The sequence below is a fragment of the Acomys minous genome (genome assembly GCF_964271855.1).
Source record: "Acomys minous genome assembly, chromosome: 8".
NCBI classification, from domain to species: domain Eukaryota; kingdom Metazoa; phylum Chordata; class Mammalia; order Rodentia; family Muridae; genus Acomys; species Acomys minous.
This window is the reverse complement of record NC_140489.1, coordinates 112,930,518-112,953,023: the sequence shown is the minus strand read 5'-3', so window position 1 is coordinate 112,953,023 and position 22,506 is coordinate 112,930,518. Positions and strand designations below refer to the sequence as shown.

The 22,506-nt window shown below is 44.6% G+C and overlaps 1 long non-coding RNA gene across 2 annotated transcripts; it reads right to left on the bottom strand.

Annotated features, from left to right (window-relative positions):
- Positions 1 to 5,262: 5,262 nt before the first annotated feature.
- LOC311603873 lies at positions 5,263 to 22,348 on the bottom strand. Of its 2 annotated transcripts, XR_014781294.1 has the most exons (4): positions 22,183 to 22,348; positions 21,575 to 21,672; positions 8,865 to 9,192; positions 5,263 to 7,639 (listed from the first exon to the last, which is right to left on the bottom strand). It is a non-coding gene; the product is annotated as an uncharacterized lncRNA (long non-coding RNA). The 2 variants fall into 2 exon arrangements; XR_014781293.1 differs by having other exon boundaries at positions 5,263 to 9,192.
- Positions 22,349 to 22,506: the final 158 nt, after the last annotated feature.

Sequence of the window (22,506 nt, the reverse complement as noted above, 5' to 3'; positions counted from 1 at the left end):
AGAGAGAAGAGAGAGGGGGGAGGGGGAGGGGGAGGGGGGAGGGAAGGGAGAGAGAGAAAGAGAGAGAGAGAGAGAGAGAGAGAGAGAGAGAGAGAGAGAGAGAGAGAGAGAGAGCGCTAACCATATCAGTCACAGGGCTTCAAAAACATCACATTCTCCTGTCCTTTTGCCCTTTCTATTTCTACACAGTCTGAAACAATCCTATAACAATTTTAAGCTGGAAAGAGATTCTGGCAAAAGAAACAACAAAACAAAACAAAATCTACACAGCCACTCTAGCTATCTTTCTTGGACGTGACAAAAACTATTTTAAGTTAAATTTCATTTTCCTTTATATTTCATTTTCTCTTATTCCTGCCTGGCTTGGCAGCCCTTCAGAACTTCAGCTGGTTCCAAACACAGCTCAATAAAGATCATTCCAGAGAAGTTTCATATTCCTAAGATTCCTTAAATTACTCTTTCTCTAACTTAGGAAATGAGGCTGAAAGAGGATGAAAAAAAAATACCAGCCCATATTGTACCATTCTTTCTATGAGGTTCTTGCTAAGCAAGCTGTGCCTCCTTTTCCAGTGAGAACAGAGAGCCACGGTCGTGATGGGGAGGTGGGCGGGCAGTCCTGACAGACAGTAATAGGACTGTTTGTATTCTGAAGAGGCCCCAGCAGGTCCAAACGTTCCCTGAAAACCTTATAAAGGAGAGGGAGAATGCGGAGAGAGAAATGTTTGCACACTACCCATCTAAACCGTGAGCATTTGTGGTCTACAGTCATTCACCAAATGTTTATTTCACACCTGTACTATGCCAGGCTCTGCGGTAGATGCTGACGACAGAGATGCAGAGACAATGTGTGTGATCCATAGCAAGCTTCTGGACCGGGAACCCAACTCATAAGAGAGCTTGAGGGAGCCCTAGCCCTAGGCTGCTTGCTCCCAGCGGCCTTAGCATTCTTCCTCCCCCTTTCAGGCTCCCGGGCTCTTTCCCTCTGTCCCTGCCTTATTATAAACGTCACCTTTCCCTGGTGTAATCACATGTCCCCTTTGTAAACATCAAAGGAAAAGAAGCAGAACCAGGAAAGCAGATGGAAACGAGACTATGACTCATCAGAGGATGTTTTTCTATTTCCACTTATCCTGCTCTCTCCTTAGAAGAACCTAGGAGCCTTTGTCGGCTCCCTTTTATGGCGACAGAGTCTTCACTCCGCTTCTGATGGTCCAACCTCTATTCTTAGCCTCCCTCTGGGATGTACCTACCTGTTCACCGAGGCTCTCACTGGCAAGCTCTCCTGTTCCCTTATACAGCATTTTGTTGTTGAATTATCATCATCATATGCCCATGTATACATGTGTGGCATATATGTATATGTATGTATGTGTGTGCATGTGTATGGAGGCCAGAGGTCAACGTTAGGGATCTTCCTTAATCGTTCTCCACGTTAGTTTTGAAACTCGTTAACCCGTCTGTTTGTCTAAGGCCAAACTAGCTAGCTAGTGAGGCTCTGGGGTCGGCCTGCCTCCGGCCCTCAGCACTGTCTGGGGTTATAGACACACTCCAGCGCACCCAGTCTTTAATGTGGGTCCTAGGAATCTGGATCAGATCTCATGCATGTGCAGCAAGCGCTTTATACCTGCTGAGCCATGTCCTCAGGCCTGCTGGTTTTGTTTGTTTGTTTTTTAATACTTGGTGCTCATGAACCTAGTTGCATACTGCATCCTATCCCAGCCACCATAGCCACAGCTCTGTTCCCACGGGCAATCCTGTCCACACTCCACAGACAACACAGAAGCCCCCAGAGGATATCTCAGTCTATTTCCAATCATCCCACCTCAAATTTGTGTTCCTCCTACTTCAGCCTTCCCAGTACTAGAATGACAGGCATGTGGTACTATGGGTACATCATTCCCACATTCCCCGTCTCTCTCTCTCCCTCCCTCCTCCTCCTCCTCCTCCTCCTCCTCCTCCTTCTCCCCCCCCCCCTCTCCTCCCAGTGCCTCACTGTTTAGTCCTGGCTGGCTAGTCTGGAACTCCCTATAGAAACCAGGTTGATCCAGAACCCACAGAAATTCAACTGCCTCTTTCTCCCAAATACTGGGATTAGAGGTGTGCACCACTATGTTTAGCATATAAAATTGCTTATTTGTTTGTTTGCTTGTTTATTTATTTAATGGATATGGTATTTTGTCTGCATGTGCCCCTGTGCACTATGGGCCTCTGTGTGCTATGAGCATGCCTGGTGCCCGCAGAGGCCAGAAGAGGACATCAGATCCCCTGGAACTGTACTTGGAGACAGTTGTGAGCTGCTATGTGGGTGCTGGGAATCAAAGCCAGGTCCTCTGAAAGAGCAGCCAGTGCTCTTAACTACTGAGCCCTCTCTCTGGACAATCATAATTTTCATTCTCACATTTTCCTTGCATTTTTGATTAGTTCTTTTTTGCACCCTTGCTCTTGTATATTTTCTGGAATCTCTGATAATAACAGAAGCCATTCTGTTGCTGATGATAAGTTCCTTCTCTATCAGCCTTGAGGGGCCTGGACACTGCCCCTCACCAGTAACATTCCTGAACTCCACAGTTAAACTCTGACTGCCTAGTGTATCGCAAACTAAACTCATATTTTCCCCCCAGCCCTCCTGTTTCTTTTATCTCACTAAGTACCACTACCATCACATCAGAGACTAGGCTTCATATGTGACTGTTTTTATTTTTCCTCATTTATAACCAACACTAACCCCCAGTGACTAAGCTCCTTAATGCCCCTCAGTGTTATCCAGATGTTTCCTGCTTTGATGAAGTAGCACAGGTGACATGGACGCTGGCATGCACAACCACTCTATTTAAGGGAAGCAACTCTTGTTCCAAGTTAGCTCATGCTGGGCCTTTTGCTCCCCACTCTAATCAGTCACTGAACGTGGGCGTCACCAGGAAAGCGAGCACAATTTTGAGCCACTGGTGGCCGACAGCTGAGAATATCTGCTTGTGTCACGTCCAGCAGGCAAGGGAACGAGTTATTTATGAGGGAAGTTCCATGTTCTAACCCAGCTTTCACTTCCAAAGCCGCTGTCTTAGACTAGAGGTACACAGCATTTCATTTGGCTTTCACACTAAAACACCCAATTTAGCTTTTTACAGCTTTCCCTATTTCCCAATAACACCATCAAATTATGAATCCAACAAGGGGCTAATGCACTGATTCAGCCAGAGCCCTTAAAGTTGTGTACCTCCTCATACGCACACACACAAACATGCATTCATGCTTATGCTTGCATAAACCACACACAGACACAGTAAATAAATAAATTAGGTAATTGGGGGGGGGAGACCCAATAACTTCTCAGAGATTGGATTTACTAGTTGAGGACCAAACCTTAAGCACATGAGCCTTTTGGAGGATGTTTCATATCTGAAATAAAGCGTGAGCCTTTCTGTCCATCATGTGCAAAGGGAGCCTTCAACACCACAAAGATGTCACCTCGCTGTGGGTCCTCTCCTCTTGTTTTTTTTTATCATCCTCAGGGATTGGAGCCCGACCTTCTTGCGTGGCCTAAATAAGCCAATGGGGTGTGACCTGTGCTCACCTATCTAATGTGGTTCTCTCGTCTCTTAGCCTGCACCTCTATACTTGATGCTTTAGCAAGACATATTGAAGTCTCCATTACCAACCAAAACCACTACTTGACTCTGGAAGCTTAAGTATTTTCTCCGATCAGAATGTATTGAACTTGTCTGTCTCAGTAGCTTGCTGGTGAGCATTTTGAGAGCAAGGCACTTCTCCATCCTTACAATGGCACTTGATAAATACTAAACAAATTCATGGGTATTCCTAGAAAGGATTAATGCCCTCTGGGGATGGCTTACTTATAAGTGGTGGCCTCCAAATGGGATATTTTTCTAATGTTATTATTAAAGACAAACTAAAGCAAAGTACAATTTTTTAACCTAGAAATTGGCAGAGTTGCTAGCACTCAAGGCAGCAAGGCTCTAATGCTATGGAAGAACAATAAACTGCAAATACCAGAAAGGGTCCTTGGCAGCATAGGACTAGAAGGTTAAGATGCTCGAGCCGGGGCTGAACTGCTGGCTCTCACTAGAAGACCTGAGTTTGGATCCTAGCATCCCTGTGAGGCAGCTCACAGTGGCCTGCTACTCCAGCTCTGGGAAACTGCCTAGGGAAACAGCTAACAAGAGTGACGGGAAGTGTCATGTGGGGCACAGAGCGATGGGGAAAATATGCGCAATATGCGCAGGTGTAAAAACATTTTAGTAAAATTAAAGAATCAGAAAAACATTGCCATATTTCGTGGCACTGCTGTCTTGCTCTGATCAGCATCTCTTTGTTGCCCACCCTCTTCTCAACTCAAGACGCCTTTCCTCAACTCCAGGCGGTTCAGATACAAATCATGAGATGTTCATCTTCCAATAATTTGAATCTGGATTGGAGGCATAAAGGGACCGGAGGTATTAAAGCTATTTACCAGGAAGCAGAAGTGGGAGGGCTACAGTTAAAGAATTTTTATTGCTAAGACCTCCATCTTGGTTCCTATTCCATCCTCTTAGTTACCCAGGGCCTCCTTAAACTCTGTAAGCTATGGCTGTAAGGCTCCATAAATACCCTTTATCTAAGCTCGTGTCTACTGCATGCAGGAAAACCGTCTAGCTAATTAATACAATAAAAAGAATGTCAGAGGCTGTGGGGATTTACCCTATCCTACCTGCCCAAACCATACATTTACCACACAAGCATAACAATAACGTATTGCTTATGGTCCCTACTTTTCCACTTTTGCATAGTTAGAATCATGATACACATCTCCTCTTCCAGTCAATGATCTATCTTGCATTATACCCAAGGCCTTCTATGCATCACTGTAATGGGTACCATTATCGTGTATTGGTATATTGTAATTCATCAAATCATAATCTAATGGCTGAGTATTTGGGCTGAACTTGGAGCTTTGCTAACAGACATAATGTTCAAACTGAGCAAAAGTGCACAGAGCAGTGCACTTGTTGAGTTACTTCTCTCCTTATGAGAAACATATAAAATGGAAGGATGGCTGTGTTACAACATTATCCTTACTCCTTCCATGAATTTGACATGTTGCATTGTAAAGTATGAGGAGCTTTGAGAAATTTTATTTTATATGTTCAGGTTTCCACTTATATGATATTACTAGATAAGGCAAATTTAGATTAATAGAATCTATTTGGTTGTAAGCTGTGTCTCTGTGTTTTGACTGTTACATAAATATTAGCAAGATTATATTTTTTAAAATAAGCTTTTATTGAACATAACAGGAAAAAAGGCACACATCACAGTTCAATATCAATAAATTTTCACAATGAAAATACTCCTCTGTGACCACCACAAAGCTCAGGTTGGACCCTCTAAGATTCCTCCAATTATTACATTCTGCCAGGTAACAACAATCCCCGCGCCTATCACTGTAATGCAATGATTTTTGTTTTTAAACTCTAAACAAATGCATCAGCTGATGAAAGGTGACTCAGTGGGTAAAAGAGACTTGCAGCAAAAGCCTCATGACCCGAGTTCAATCCCCAGAACCCACACAGAGGTGGAAAGAAAGAATCGAATCCACAAAGTTGTTCTCTGTCTGCCCACTAAGTAAGTACATTGGGAAATAAACAAACGCATCCCTTTGTGTGGGGCCTCATTCACCCATACTGTGGTTAAGAACTCCTAATGGAACAGTAGCTTATCCATTCTTACTTCTGTAGAGAATTGCATTGAACAGATTTATGGTGATTTATTTATCCATTCTCCTATCAGTGGACACAAAGGCTCATTCCGAATGTGCCTGTGGTTGTTGAGTGATCAGTATGCACAGGTCCAACTTTATTACACCCACTAGTTTGCTAAAGTAGGGTACTAGTTATCATCTTCGCCACGAGTGGTTATCTCTGGGGTGTTGCAGCACCTAGGCCAAAGAACCATGAGGTATTGGTAGCTTGCTTCAATAAAACATCACAAAAGGGCCACTGGGGAATTCCCAGGGACTAAATAACAATAATTTTAAAATGTATTAATTTTACAGGTGTACATGGAGGCCAGAGGACAATGTCAGATCCCCTGGCGCTGGAGTTACAGATACTTGTAAGCCTCCTGACATGGGTTCTGGGAACTGAACCCAGGTCCTCTGGGGCAAGTGCTCTTCTCTGATGAGCCATCTCTCCAGGCTCAAAAGGACAACTTTCAAGAATCAGCTCTCTCCTTCCTTGCGCCATGGGTTCCGGAGCTCAAATACAGGTCATAGGCTTGCATGCCTCAGCCCTCTGAGCCCACTCCTTAGCCCAATGTGGGTAGTTTTGACCTTGACCACAGCAATAACTGATCTTGCTTAAAAAAAAAACACCCCTGCACTTATTCATAAATTTATCTCCTTGTGTGACCCACACTCAATTCAAAGGAGATGATGTACATGAGACATCTTAGGATTTCCTGTGCTTGTTAGCTTAGTGATTGAGTACTAACCTAGTATGTACAAGGTCCTGGATTCAATGACACACCAGAAAACAAAACAAATTAGCCATGATAAATAAAACATCTCTATAGTCATAAAATTAGTTTGGTTCTCCAATCTTATTTATGTATTTATTTATTACATGTATTTATTTTGTATGTGTGTGGGTGGTCACCAGTGCATGTGTGGGAAAGTCTGGAGACAACTTGTAGGAACTGGTTTTTCATGAGGTCCCCCAGGATCAAACTCAGGTTGTCACACTTAGAAGCAAGCGCTTCTATTCTGTTTTAGTGATTTTTCTATTGCTGTGATAAAACATCACAACCAAGGCAACTTCTAGAACAGCTTATTTTGTGATTATGGTTTTAGAGGATTAGGGTCCATGGTGGCGGAGTGGAGGAAAGTGACAAGTGGCAGATGACAGGTGGCAGGTGGCAGGTGACAGGTGACAGGTGACAGGTAGCAGGTGGCAGGTGGCAGGTGGCAGGTGGCAGATGGCAGGTGGCAGGTGGCAGGTGACAGGTGGCAGATGACAGGTGGCAGGTGGCAGGTGGCAGGTGACAGGTGGCAGATGACAGGTGGCAGGTGGCAGGTGGTAGATAACAGGTGGCAGGTGGCAGGTGACAGGTGGCAGATGACAGGTGGCAGGTGGCAGGTGGCAGGTGGTAGATGACAGGTGGCAGGTGGCAGGTGGCAGGTGACAGGTGGCAGATGACAGGTAGCAGGTGGCAGGTGACAGGTGGTTCGAGCAGCAGTTGAGAGAGTTCACAACTCAAACAGCAAACCTCTCACAGAGAGCATACTGGGGATGGTAGGAGGCTTTGGAGCATGAAAGCCTCCCCTCCCTCCACCCCCACTCCCCATCCCTGCAGTACACTTTCTCTGACGAGGCCACGCCTCCTAACCTTTCCCAAATAGTCATACTAACTGAGCATCAAGTGTTCAAACATGATTCTGTGGGGTCCTTCTCATGCAAACCGCTAAACCATCTCACCGGCTCCATAAAATTAGTTTTAAAATCTCCTTCCCATAAGACTTCCATCACATTGAATTATTAAAGAGTTGATTATTCAGAATGGGCACTATACTGCCTGTTGCTTTTTATTTTTCCTCTGCTAAGAATGTTTTCTTTTTCCTTTTGTTTTTTGTCAATTAATTCTTACCCTGGAAAAGCAAAACAAAAGTAATGTAGCTCAAAGTAGTATTTTCTTTCTTTCTTCTTTCCTTCCTTTCTTTCTTTTTATTTTGAGACAGGGTTTCTCTATATATACTTGGCTGTCCTGGACTGGCTTTATAGAACAGGCTGGCCTTGAATCCACAGAGACCCACCTGCCTCTGCCTCCCTGAGTTCTGTGATTATAGGTGTGTGCCACCACAGCTGGCTCAAAGTAGTATTTTCAACTTTAAAAAAAATTTTATATGTATATATTTTTATTTTCAACTTTTTATGTAAAGATTTTGTAGGAAGGGTTATATGAGTTAATACGTGGTTTTTCTTTAGAATTTGGTTAGGTGATACTGAGCACTGAGGAAGCATTAAAGAGTTTGAAAACGTTGCCCTAACTCCTAAGATTCTCATCCTGTAGCCAGGAAAAAAAATGTACACAATGAAGCCAATTACTATTGTAGGAAAGGCACTTAAACATCATGGAAGAAGCTTGGCCATGTGGGCATCCTGCACAGGAGGGCTTTATGGACATACAGAGGCTTTTAAATGGAAGATAAACACTGAAGCTTGAGCCAATGATCAAAAGAATAAGTGGAATTTTTTTAATATTATAAGTGGAATTTTTAACATGGAAAGAAGAAAGGAATGGAGGGAGGGAGGGAGGGAGGGAAGAAAATTCTGCACAAGCAAGGCCTGGAGGCCTCCAACTAATAACAAGGCTGAGGCAGGAGGATTACAAGGTCAAAGCTTGCCTGGGCTACAGAGTAAGTTTGAGGTCATTCTGTGCAACCTGGGGAAACACTGTCTCAAAATAAAACAGTAATAAGAAGGCTGGGGATACAGCTTGGTGGTGAAGCCCTTGCCCAGCATGCTCAATCCCCAACGGACTTTACTTTAAAAGGAAGCAAAGAAAATTCTACACAGGTCTGGAATTCCAGAGCCTGGGGCTCATCTACACTTTTAAATGAAATGTTTCAAGCTTAAAAAGCATAGAGAATAATAAACTCGTTTGTTCTCTGCATACAACTCTGTGAAATATTAACTTAGTGTCGTTGTATTTGCTTCAGGCTCACTTGCTAAACAGGGAAACACAATGGATTTAGCTTTGCCCTCTGTTGTGATTCTTACTTCCTCAGCAAAAGCACATACTATCCTACATGCAGAGATTATTACTGTGCCTATTTAAAAATGCTTATCACACATGGCAATGTCTGATTCTACCTCAAACGCTCGCATCTGCGACATATCTTGCATCACTCTTTTTTTCCACTCAGCATCGCATCTTTTTTAGATGTATGTGCATTCTGGTTCTCACTCATTTATTCACTCATTTGCAGCACTGGGAACTGAACCCAGGGCCTACGGGACGCTGTGTGGTTTAATTAAACTATGATCACACAACAATGCCCTCGTTCGCTGTGTTGATGGAGATGTATGTTATTTGGGGGTAATTTTCTGTTGTATTTGATGCTTCAGTGATCATACCCATGCCTTCTTTGCATCCAAGGGAGAGTTTCCTTTTAGGATCACATGGAGTAGAATTGCTAGACTGTAAGACAAGAGAATATTAGCAGATCTTGCTAAATCTTCTTCCATTGTGGTTGTGACAATGTTTAAGACCTCTCAATGCAGTGTCTAAAAGTCCCCAAGTCATCTTTGTCATTCTGATGACTACATCAAAGGCCTGGACCTGTGAACGTGCCCTGCCATCTCTGTGTCCAGCTGTGTGTGGACGTGGCCATCTGTGTTGGGTCTCACCATGATCTATGCAGCTTGAGCTAATGTGAGACATCAACCTCTGGGAAGAAAGGGGTGATGCTCAGAGTGTGTGAGGACTGTGCGAACACGATACTCATTTTTTGAACCCAAGTATGTAATATCACAAAACTCAGTAATCATGGCTCAGTAAATGTTTAATTGACCAGGACTGATGATAATTATGATCTGCTTTTAGCTCTCACTTCTTTAAGCTTCAATTTCCCCACCTGTAAATTGTGGATGATAATTTGTTAAGTCATTCTAAAGCTAAAATGAGACAAAAAAAAAGTGCAAACATTTATAAACGTTAAAGAGCTGTGCAAACTAAGCCAGAAAAGCAAGCTGTCCCCAGGCTGTGACTTCTTAGGCACAACCAGACAGCACAGTATTTTGATGGCTCAAAAGAACTGCTGTGTTTCCCATTGCCCTTCTCCCTGTGACTCCAATCAATTCTGGGGTACAACATAACCTTGGGCTCTTATCCATGCTACTTCGGAACTTTGGACTAGGAAAGGAGTTGAATGTTGTAAATAAAGCATAAGAGGCAGTTCAAATAGGAGGCTGAGAGGAAAGAAGACTGCAGAGGCCTGGCTCAGTGGGCTTCAGAGGGGAGAAAGGGTTTCAACAGCAACTGGGGCTGGAGGTTGCTCTTGTGATAGTTCTGCAAAGAATGTGCCTGTCTTCTGCCCTTGCCCTAAGAACTTGCCAGAGGCTAAGTTTCAAAGAAATGGACTAATGTATCTGGTGACAGTATAATATTGACTCTGTAGCATGGTTCTGAGTTCCCTTATGCTGGTCTTTAGTGAAAGAAAGGAAGAAAAAGAAAGAAAGAAAGAAGAACAAGTAAGTAGTCAGAAACAAACACAACCTATATAGTTTGGAGAGGAAAAGAACATTAGTAAGCTTAATATCAAGGCCAAAGCTTGTGCTGGAAGAGATGCCACGCATTAAGGAGAAGCTGCTGGCTGGAACAAAGGGAGGGGTGCCCTCAGGGCTAAGTAGTTTTCCCCGCTCCTGGAAAGTAATTACAAATGAAAGCTGATAATAATGTGACTCTGAAAGGCTAAGGTCTTTCATCCCAAATTTGCAATGGAACTTGGCTGTGCCATCCATGTGGTACTGGCTTTACAGACACAAGGAATCCAATAGTTAAGGGTCAGGGGTTCTTCCACTGTGTTTCAGAGAGCTGCTGGGGTCAGGCAGTACGTGGCAGGGGTGCCCCTGCACAAAGGCCATGCCCCCCCCCCCCCCCCCCCCGTTATGGCCATGCTTCCCAGCCAGGATGGAGTTTTTTCCCACTGAGACCATAAGTCAAAATAAAGTCTTTCTTCCATTTGGTCATGATGTTTTACCACAACAGCAGGAAGGAAAACTAACTAATATAGTCTAACAACTAATATAGTCTCATAGTCATGTGCAGTTGTTTAAACATAGATATTTTCAGCAAAGCATGACCTAGAACTTGCTGTGTAGATCAGGTTGGCTCGGAGCTCACAAGGATCCACCTGCCTCTGCCTCCTGAGTGCTGGGATTAAAGGCATGTGTCATCACAGCCAGCTAATCTTTTTTTTTCTGGATATTATTAGTGACACACACACAGAGACACACACACACACACACAGAGAGAGAGAGAGAGAGAGAGAGAGAGAGAGAGAGAGAGAGAGAGAGAGAGAGAGAGAGAGAAGTACACACTTTTAACTGTGGAGCCATCGCTCCAGCCCCTACCAACACATTTCACACAGGAGCTCATCCATTTGCAGACAGACACAAAGCAGTAGGGGGTTTTTCACGAGATCCCTTCCTTTCATTTCTAATTACCATGAGGACACTTGTTCCGCCACCGTATGTTGAAACGTTCTGATGTTCTGATTGTATTAGATACTCAGCTGGGAAAGCTCATGACACCAGATGAGTCCTAAGTGAGCACAGTCCTAATTCAGGAAACTGGAGGATTAGATCCCAAACTGAAGTCTATCTTTAATGCCAGAAGACATGCCTTGGTCCAGATGGGGTTTGCTATGAGCTCAGGCTCAGCAAGCTGGATCCATTTCCTAAGACAGAGGTCTGGGTCAGTTTGAGAAATGGATTACTTCCTCTCTCACCTTGCTCCAGTGAGCAGGGAGTAGGAAGTAACAGAAAATGCCTGGCATGGTATTAGAATCACTTACCTGGACATTCAGTTTCAGAAACTCCAATCCTGGTCTGAAGTGAATGAATGGGCTACTTTGAGCTCTGTGACTACTTGCTTTGCTGTCGGTGTGTGCATGCACACACGCATCGCAAGGGATCAACAGCTGTAAACACAGCTTCTGTGCTAAGCACAGCAGAAGCACCTGCTGAGTCACAAGGTGGGATAATCTACCCCAGAAACCCCATTTTGTAGCTGGCTTTGTTTGGGCTCAGCTTGGTCTAGCCCAACAGTTCTCAACCTGTGGGTTGTGACCCTTTGGGGGTCAGAAGTCTCTCTCCTATCCAGTCAGTGGGTGGCCTATACTTCCCAATCTTCTGCTGCCAATTTTCTGCATAGCCTTCATCCTCAAGGCTCCAAAAGAGCCATCCGTTACTCACTATGTAGGCCAGCAAGGATGCCTTGACATCTTGGATTTTCAAGAAGGCAGGTGGTTCTTGTCTATGCAAAGTGTCTCTCAAAAGTCTCTCTTGGCAGCAGGATGAGGTAAAGGTCGTCAGTTCTCAGGTTTGATGGCGCTGATCTGCTTTTATTATTTCTGGCCCCAGAAACTGTGTGCAGAGCAGGAACACTAGATGTGCAGGGCCATCTTTTCTCCTCTCAACCCCTTACGGCAGTGCTGGGTTGAAAAGCAAAAAGGTCCATGATGCTGGGATTTGGCATAGGCAGGGGGCGAGAGAGTATGTTAAATTTTTTGTCTGTGTGATGTTCTTTGCTGTGGAATGGAGCCAGAGATTCATACACCCCAGGCAGGCATTCTACCGTTGAGATTTACCTGTGTCCTGGAGCTTTTTTCTTGATTCGGAACACAGGCCAGGTTGGAGGTGAGAATGACAGTAAGAGGTTACATTGATGCAATAAATAGCAGTTAATGCTGTATGTTAGTTGGGCACTATCAGGCTCAGTTTACTAAGGCTAGAAAAGAACTGAAGCTACAATGTAGCAATTAGATAACAGGTAGTTACAATCCCAAAGGATCAGCATTGCCCAGAATGAATGTGTAACTCTGAGCTCAATTCTTAGTCCCAGAGTCTTAGAAAGATAGTAACTAAATGTGTCCAGTTGGGGGAGTGCAGATGGGCTGCGTGGAGCCCATGATGCAAGAGAACAGCTGAAAGGATTTCAGAGGAGACAGTTTTGGAGAGAAGAAACAGCAGACAAGAGAACAGGAAGTCAGTAGTAATTCCCAAAGACAGCTGTTAGGATAGGCTTCCACCTTCCTCTTTCTTGCTCTCTCTTTGACATAGCGTGTTTGCTTTGTTGATCCTTTTGTTCGTTTATGTTTGGTAGAGACAATCTAATGTAGCCCAGCCTCAGACTATGTGGCTGAAGATGTCTCTGACCTCCTGATCCACCTCCCAAGCATAGGGATTCTAGGAGCGTGCCACCACACCCAGCACACTGGTATCATTTGCACCAGTACAGAAGATGGTAAAGTTGAATTAGTGCAAGATGCTCATCTGTGCCAATCCTGAGGAAGGAATAAGAAGTGGGCAGGAATGGGCATGATCAGTCACTGGCTGGGAGCAGGGAGACCTCTACACAGTTGCTACGATGGATCCCCAAAACATGGTGGCTGGCGGCCGTGAGCTAGCCTGCTCCCCAAAGCAGGTGTTCCTCTAAAAGGAGCCCTGAACAGTGCATGGCAGTGGCTGCCACTCGACCTCAGGCCTGTGTCTACAGGGACTCACCTTCCTGGCCTTCTCCGGTGAACCCGCTAAGGTTCTCCAGGAGCCCATTTTCTGGCCATACTGTACGTTTTTTACTGTGATTCACTAGTTGAGAGTTGATACATCACACATTAATTCAGCCGTCATTTTCACAGCGATCCACCTGCCTCTGCCTCCCAAGTGCTGGGATTAAAGGCGTACGCCACCACGCCCGGCTCTATTTTTATTTTATTTTATTTTTTACTTTTTATCTTCTTGTCTTGTCTTTCTAAATCCTTGGATTATGAATCTGAGTCATCCCATTTTATGCAGAGCAGAAGACTGAACTCAGGGCTTTGTGGTAGGGCAAGCATTTTACCAGCCTCACTACATTTCCTGCCTTTGCCTTTTTTCTAAACTCGTTCCTGCTTAGGAGACCTGCCCCATCTGTCACCTTTGGGCTCTTTGGCTATAATCTTTCCATTAGTTTTCTAATACAAAAATACCCAAGCCAAGAAAACTTTATAAAGGAGATAGATTTATTTAGCTCAGAGTATGGGGGTGGAAAATCCATACTATACAGCACTGGCTCTGATGAGGGCCCCATGGCAGACAGTGGGGACATGGTAGGAAGAAGTGATCACTGTTCAAAATAAGAAGCCAGATAATAAAACACATGTGAATCAAAATAAACCAGGTGCCATCACCAGGGAGAGGAAGGGGGACCAGCAGGAGAAGGGGAGGGAATGAGGGAGAAAGATCATCAAAAACAGTGTGTGTGAAAATGCCATAATGCCTTTAATCTCAGCACTCAGGGAGGCAGAGGCAGGTGGATTGCTGTGAACTTGAGGCCAGCCTGGTCTACAAATTGACTCCAGGACAACCAGGGCTACAGAGAGAAACCCTGTACACCACCACCACCACCACCACCCCCGCCAAAACAAAACAAAAACAAAAACAGCCATAATGAAAGCCATTACTTTGAATGCTAATTAAAAACAATGTGGAAGAAAGAAAAAAGGAATGTGTTTTCGTCACACACGTTATTACCTGCCTGTAGTCCCAACACCCAGGAAGCAGAAACAGGAGGATCCAGAATTTGAAACAGCCTGGCTTACACAATGAGTCCTTGTCATTCATAAACAGATAAAGGAAAATAGCCTTTAAGATACTGCCTATACACTGCTGTAAAGGATGCCATGCACTGTATTATTAAGTGGTCTTAGCTGTAGTATTTTGGAACCTTGTGAAATTGTTTTAAATATTATCATTTAAGCTAGCAAAAAAAAAAAGATATTGCCTATAATGAGCTGCCTGCCAAATAGGCTAGCTATAATAAAGACTGAATTAAAGTGTAACCGTCTCCTCTGATTTAAAACCAAAAGCAGAATGGCAGAGGCTAGTGTCCTCCAAGGCTTCCATGCAGTACACATTCAATGTCCCAGAACTTTGTACTAGGTCCCAGATCTTATATCAGGGTCTGTTACTTTCCCTGGGGAAGAAGTCTCCAAGGCAAGGCTCCTTAAGGAAACAGACCACACCCAAACCTAGTGCTGGCTAATTCTTTTTGTTGTCTTTTAAGTACCCACTTAGATATTTCTTCTTCTCTGAAGAAGACCTGTCACTTGCACAGACTTGAACTGGTGGTCTCCTATGTGACCCCAGAGACCATGTGATAAAGGTGTCTTGGGTATAAATTTACAGATACCACAGAAATATTACCTGGGTGGTAAATATTGGAAACATAGTAAAGGACAATATATTGCATATCAAAACTTTTCTCGGGGAATATGATACGAGATGGAAAAGTCTGCTAATTGTTTAGGTGTGGGTGATAATTTTCCCAAGAGAAACAACTGATAGGCATTTTCGATGCAGATACATGCACTCCCCAGACAAAGCTTAGGCATTTGGAAATAGGCTTGCTTGCGTGTGAAGTCAATATGCCCGGCAGCAGCACTGACTGTGGGCTGCAGCAATATTATAATGCATGGGGGACCATCCCACACAGGGAATCTGTTCCGCCCCAAACACTAACAAAACCTTCATTGAGGGCCACTGGGCTAGGAGACATGTAAATCCGGGAGCTGGATTGCTTAGAGCAACACAGCAAAGGCTGAGAAACAACACCTGAAGACTCCCAGCCGCACCCACTCCTAGGCAGAGGCTTGCCTTACCTGCAAATAAATGCTTTTTTTTTTTTTTTTTACAATATTGTGTTCTTTTAAGATAGGATCTCACTCAGTTCCCTGGGCTGGCCTAAAACTATACATCCCAAGTTGGCTTTAAACATGCCAGTTAAATTTTTCTGCAGTCCCTAGCGCTGGGACTGTGGGATTGACCCACCATGCCCAGACTGTCACAGAGCTCCATGCATACTAAGCAAGCGTTCTATCACTGAGCCACACTCCAGGCCCTGAAAATAAATGTCAAGCATGCTGCTTTAATGAAAGAATTTAAAATGTATTAGTTTGAAAAAGAACCATGTTATTCCCAAGAGGCATCTGGTACCCAAGAGGCTCTGCTCCCCTGCAAGTCTCTCACTGCAAGGTGAAACCGCATCCATGTTCCCTACTTAGGTGCAGGGCCCGTGTCCTGTCACATCATCTGAATCTTAGAGTGTCTGGCACTCTATGTCTTTCTAACGATCAGTAAGTCTTTCTAAATGACTCCCTACTGTCTCAGAGATCTTTTCTAGGTATCAGACCCAAATATTTCTCGCCCACCATTTTCAGTTGAGCACCTCCAATGCAACAGACATGGAACACAATCGTCCACTTTGACCTGGGGCTAGAACCTTTTCCCAAACAGCACCAGTTCCCGGTTAGACACCGACACCACACTTCCTCTATGCCCAAGCCAGAAGGGCTGCATTCTATGCACGCTTTGCCTGTCTTCACCTTTCCCCAAACCTATGAGCGCTAGCTCCCAAGTCTCTCACGTTCTTTGATGTCTCTCTGGCCTCACTACTCTGGGCCTTAATTGACATATGTTGTGATAACTTCCTAAATCACATCTCTAACTCTATCCTCATGGCTGTCGTCTTTCAGTATTTGTTTCTCATTCATTCACTCATTCATTTATTCATTCGTTCATTCATCCGCCCCTGAGGCCAGTGTTGTTACGTAGCTCAGCCTCACCACACGCTGGAGACCTTTCTGCTTCTGCCTCTTGAGTGCCCATATGATGGCTCACAAGCATCTGTAACTCCAGTCCTAGGGGATCTGACACCCTCTTCTGACCTCCTTGCCACTCAGACATACATGCAGGCAAAATGCCCATCCACATAAAAATTAACAAAAGCATCTTATTAATCCTTGGAGAAGTCCATATATGCAGACATGTTCTTCACCCCCCACTCATCCCTGGGCACTCCCTCCCTGTCCCAGCTTCATGCCCTCGCTTTTCTTAGTAGCCCATCTAGTCACTCTGTGCTGCCCATATACTCACTCATGGGTGTGGAACCATCCAATGGAGCACAGTCGACCTACCAGCAGGGCCCATACCCTTGAGAAACACTGACTCCTTCTCTCCCAGGAGCATCGTATGTCAATAGCTCTTCAGCTGGGGATGGGACATGTGAGCTATCCACCCCATGCCCTTCATGACAAACCATCTTGGTTTTTTTTTTTTTTGCAGGTCCTGTACAGGCAACCACAGATGCTATCAGTTCAGGAAGGCAGTGGTCCTGTCATGTCTAGAAGACATTGGTTGGCTCTGGTGCTCCCCCCTCCCCCAGCCTCTGGCTTTTATAAAATTTCTTCCTCCTTTTCCAAGAAAGTCCCTGAGCTTTGAGGGAGGGCTGTATTAGAGATGTCCCATTTGTGGTTGGGAACATGCCATAGACACTCTTGGACAGTTGTGAATTTCTGTCTTAACCATGGTCCATACCAAAAAGAAACTTCCCTGATGAGTCTGAGAGCTTCGCTAATCCATGAGACAAGAGATAGGGATTTACAGGGCAATTTGACACTATTTTTATTTAGCAAAATAATAGTAGGTTCGCCCCTGGGGCCAATGAGCTTTCCAACTGTGGATACTGGGCCATATTTGCAGTGCTAGGCATGTGTTTGTTACTGTGGAGCAGCCTTTAAAACCCAATCAGAATGTGTTTGGTCTCCCCCATGACATCCACACCACTACTGTACCCATGAGCCTATCTTGCCATGTCATCAGGTATTATAGCTTACAGAGTTCACAGCTGGGTAACACTGGTGACTCCCCCAACCCCACTCCTCAGCAGCCTGCACAGCACCTTCCGGTACTATAACAGCTAGCCAGCAGGGAGGGCACCTCATGGTCAGTATCAACTTGATTCCTCTATATTCTGTGACCAAAGCATATACCGTCTTGAGCAATGGAACCCTACCACTAAGTTCTGGTGGGAAGACGCACTTACATATGCCCCAAATAATGGCTCGTAGTGCTTTGTGCACTTCCTGTGATGCCAGGCACTAGGTTTGTGTGTGTTTTCTCATTGACACTCTCTAATAGCCTTAGTAGGAAATAATTCCGTGAGGTCCTTCAGGAAAAGAGACAGAGGCAGGTAGCCTGGTTCAGAGTGGAGCTGGAGTAGAGATGGGCTGCACCTCCCGGACGTCTCCGCTGCTACATAACCCTGAGAGGCCAGCAGGTTACGAGCCTCTTCATGAACTGGTTCTTTCCTTTTCTTAAGACAAAAACCTTTCCAGCTGCTCTGCAATAATAATTTCAGAATATATGATATATGTAATATATAAATATACATAATTGCACCATGTACTGCATCATTTATTGCTAATTATATTTCGTGAAGACTTGAAAAGTGTAAGGTTTTGTTTTGGTTTTTGTCTACAAAAAGTAAGCTGCAGATGTTACCCAGATGAGCGTTTGTCTAGCATGTCAAAGCCTCTGGCTTCATTCTTAAGTAACCATATGAAACTCGTTAGTATGGTACAAACTTACAAATCCAGCTTGAGATGGGGGGCAGGAGGATTAAAAGTTCAAGGTTGCTCTCAGCCACAAAGTAAGTAGGAGGCCAGCCTGGGCTAGGTGAGAAATAAATTTCACAAAAGCAATCAGACTTTTTAGATTCATTGTCCTTTGCTCTTGCTATCTCCATCCTCTCAACACACACAATTAGGCTGGAGAGTCACTTCAGTAGTTCAGAACATATACTGGTTCCAAGCATCCATATCAGGCGGTTCATAACTACCTGTAACTACAGCTCCTGCAGGGTTTTGTACCATCTTCAGGCCTCCCTAGACAAACAGACGTGCACACGCGCGCGCGCGCACACACACACACACACACACACACACACACACACACACACCCCACAGTTACTTACATCATATTATTTCACATAACACATTTGATCTTCTCCCCAATGTATGGCCTGGTTGTAGTCTCTGCAGATAATTTAACTATGCATGTCCACCTATAGGTATGTTCACATGAACATATCCGATCTTCTGCAGCCAGAGATAGAGGCATTTGAGGGTCACCTTATAGGAGTGCAGGGAGCTGAACTAGAATCCTCTGGAAGACATCTTAATCCCCGAGACATCTCTCCAGCCTCCACAATCTTCTTTTGACCTAAGCTTTGCTAGTTAGTTATTCCTTCTGCAGGGTCACTAGTGTATCAAAAATGTGAGTGCTAGTTATGTTAAATCAGGACTGAAATCAGTAAGCCACAAAAGTAGACCAGTAAAAATGGGAGCTAGCACAGTGATAGCTCAGTGGTTAAGAGCACTGGCTGCTCTTCCAGAGGTCCCAAGTTCAATTCCCAGCAACCACATGGTGGCTCACAACCATCTATAATGAGATCTGGTGCCCTCTTCTGCATTGCAGGCACACATTCAGGTGGAATACTGTATACTAAATTTAAAAAAAAAGAAAGGAAGGAAGGAAGGAAGAAAAAAGAAATCTTTAAGGTAAGACCCCAGAAGAGACTGGCTCACTGAAGGGTGGTCCCAAATCTTCTAATGTGTACTAATGTTGTTCTCCTGTGCTGCTGTGCTTCTGGGTTGGTGTGTTTTTGTTTTGTTTTGTTTTGTTTTATTTTAAAAAGCCATATACTGTATTTTGAGCATACACTGCCTTACTACCCTCCTTAACTTCCCTTTTTTTGGCCTTCCCCTTCCTGCTAATCCTGTTTTCCCATAGACAGTTTCACTTCTCATTTCATTTAATATATATACACACATGATTTTGTGTGACTATATAGAATGCAGGAGCTACAAATGAGAGAAAACATGATATTGTCTTTCTGAGACTGGCTTTATGTCTCCGGTTACATCCATTTTCCCACAAATGACATAGCTTCAGTCTACTTGATGGCTGAAAAAAAAATTCTATTGTGTATAGATAGCACATTTTTCTTATCCATTTCTCTCTTGATGAACACCTAGGTTGCTTCCATAACTTAGCTGCTGTGGATTGTGCTGCAATAAACATTGATGTGTAGCCATCTCTGGGAAAATGCTGATTTTGAGTCTTTGGATAGATACGCAGGAAGGGTAGAGCAGGGCCATATGGTTGATCTACTTCTAGCTTCTTGGGAAACCTCTCCACCAGTTTTCACAGAGGTAGGGCTAGTTTACATTCCCACATAAGGGCTCCCTTTTGTCCACATCCACGCCAGCAGTTGTTTCTTTTCTTACTGACTGACATTCTCGCTGGGGTAAGATGGAATCTCTGTGTAGTCTGCACTTGCATTTCTCTGCTGACTGGTGAGGATGGACAGTCTTTCCATGTGTTTATTGGGCATCTGTATTTCTTCTGTCTGTTCATTTACTGACTGGGTTATTTGTGACAAACTGCCGGATAGCAGCGGCTTTGGCTCTCCTTTTCTGTATTCCAGAATCTAATCCTCTAATCGTCATTGCTCTACAAAAATTATGTATGGCTTATTGTAAGAAAAAAAATATGGTAGACTACGGTATATAATCAGAACAGACTGGTGGCTACAAATCTAGCATTTACTATTAAGCTGCCTCTGTTAAAAACTGAGCCTCCTGTGTTTCTGTGTGACCTTGAGTGGCTTAATAAACCTGTGATGTCATAAAAAGGAGATAATATGACCTAAGCTATCAGGTTGCTGTGTGAATTAAATAAGATAATACATGGAAAGTTCTTGGCTCCTTGTAAGCACCTGGTACGCAAAGCTACTACTCTGGAGAAACTTTCACTAGCTGTATTTATCTAATGATAAGGTGGATGTCTTTTGCACAGCAGTGAGTCTCCTTTTACAGGAAGTATTCAAGCAACCATAAATCTAAGAGTGAAGCCCAGATGACCTCTATATGTTTCTAATCACAGAAGAGGGAAGCCCTTTCTCTTATTCAAAGCAAGTGTCTGATCTTCAGTGCTACTTGTAGCAAAGCAGAGGCTTACAGGGGGGATGGGGGTGGGAGTTGCAGAGTTCATTGGGTTTAGCTGTATGGATAGATCCCAAAAGGAACAAAGTATTTGTGAGCAGTTACTTACAGCCACCTTTTTATTTGTGGCCCAACCCATATGGCAAATCCGGCCCTTACAGGAAAATCTGGGTCTTTGAGAAAAGGAGTAGTTAACTCCTGCCAAAATGGAACAAACAAAGCTTGAAAGTCTGTTCCAACCCTTCTGAAATGTCTTTTCCCTTTGAAAGAAGTCTACTAGTGATGCAAACCGTCGGCTATCTGCAGAGATGATAATCCCAGCAAACAAAAACTGTGAAACCATTAGAACCTTCTGGTACAAGCAACGGATGCAAGTCCTGGAAACTTTAAGCATGAAAAGAGCAGAGAAACCAAGCAGAGCTGGTCCCGATTTGGGATACTTATATGTGCTTATCTGGATCCAGGATTAATTATCTGCATGTTCGGCCTAAAGAAGACAAACAGCTCCCCACCCACAGCACAGGCAGAAGGCAGTGCCTTCAATGGGCAGAAAGACGCTGGGAAAAAGCATGCATGGTTGGGGATAGCTCAAGATAGCATAGCCTTAAGGTTTATCCTGAACTAAATCTCATGATGTGCACTTCTAGGGCAGACATGGCAAGCAACACAGTCACAATCTGATGCTTTAAGATAACTAAACACCATACAATCGGAAGCCTGTTCATGTGGTACAGAAAGGACCACTTCCCAACATCTCTTAGTCAATTAAACAGTCCAATAAACATACATAGCCCAACTCGGTTGTCATGACTTGGCAGTGATGCTCCTGCCTCAGCTTCCCACGTGCTTGGTTGGCAGGCATGTGCCACCACACCTGGTTTGGTGTAAAACAATTTGTGAGTTTAATAAATGCATAATTTCACTGTACGCAACATGATAGAAAAGTTTTAAAAACACAAAACACGAGGCCATTACCTGTAAGTAGTCTGTCTTTATTCCTTAACAGTCTTGATGAGACCCAGTTTCTGAAAAGCCATTAGGCATTAGGGAACAGTAGTTCTTAGGTGTAGTGCCTAAGGAGATTAGGAAAGCATTGAGTGGCCACTTGGTTACAGCTTTTGAAAATGTGTAGCAGTAAAGCTTATTGAGACCCGCAACATGACCACTCCATTGCCCGTGTGCTTTTATAGATAACTTTTAGCAGTCTGAGATGGTGTCCTAAAGTTTGGACATAATGCTGGCTATCTGGGTCCTAAACTGGGTGGAGTGCTGGGAAAGTAAGGTGGAAGCTATGGAATTTCGGGACGGTCACGTGTTTACATTTCAGGTGTGGGAATAGATCCGGTCCAGGCCACACCCTCTGCAACCTCTTAGGGTTGCCAAGCAGCTTGCACGGTCCCCGCCCCGGCTTTGATAATCCAGCCCTAGCCCGGGACAGAGGTCAATCACGGCTTTGGTTCTGCACTGCTTCCAGCTCACGCCCTTCTCGGACTCCTATCCCCGTCCCCCACGTCCTCTCTGCACCCTGGTCAAGCCAAACCCCAAGAGCCCAAGTGTCACTTTCCCTCCAGGGCTTTCCTCACCTCTATGATGGGAACCTCCTCCTCCTCCTCCTAAACCTAGGAGAAAGGGTCGGGGCTCTCGGTTGTAGCCTGCGGGTACCTGCTCCTAAAAAGTTGAAGCTAACCGTCTCGCACATTGCCAACTACTACCTGCTCAGGTGGCTGGGGCCACAAAGCAGCGAGTTCAACTTTTGTTACCGGGAGTCTGGAGGAGTATCCTGCGCGTCCCGACAGCCGCGCAAGCCGGGAGCGCGCGGGGCCCGCCGGGAGCGCGCGGCCAACGGGATGGCGGCTGCGCAGTGGCTCCCGGGCCGGGAACGGGAGGGCGGGCGGAGCGGCGGGCGG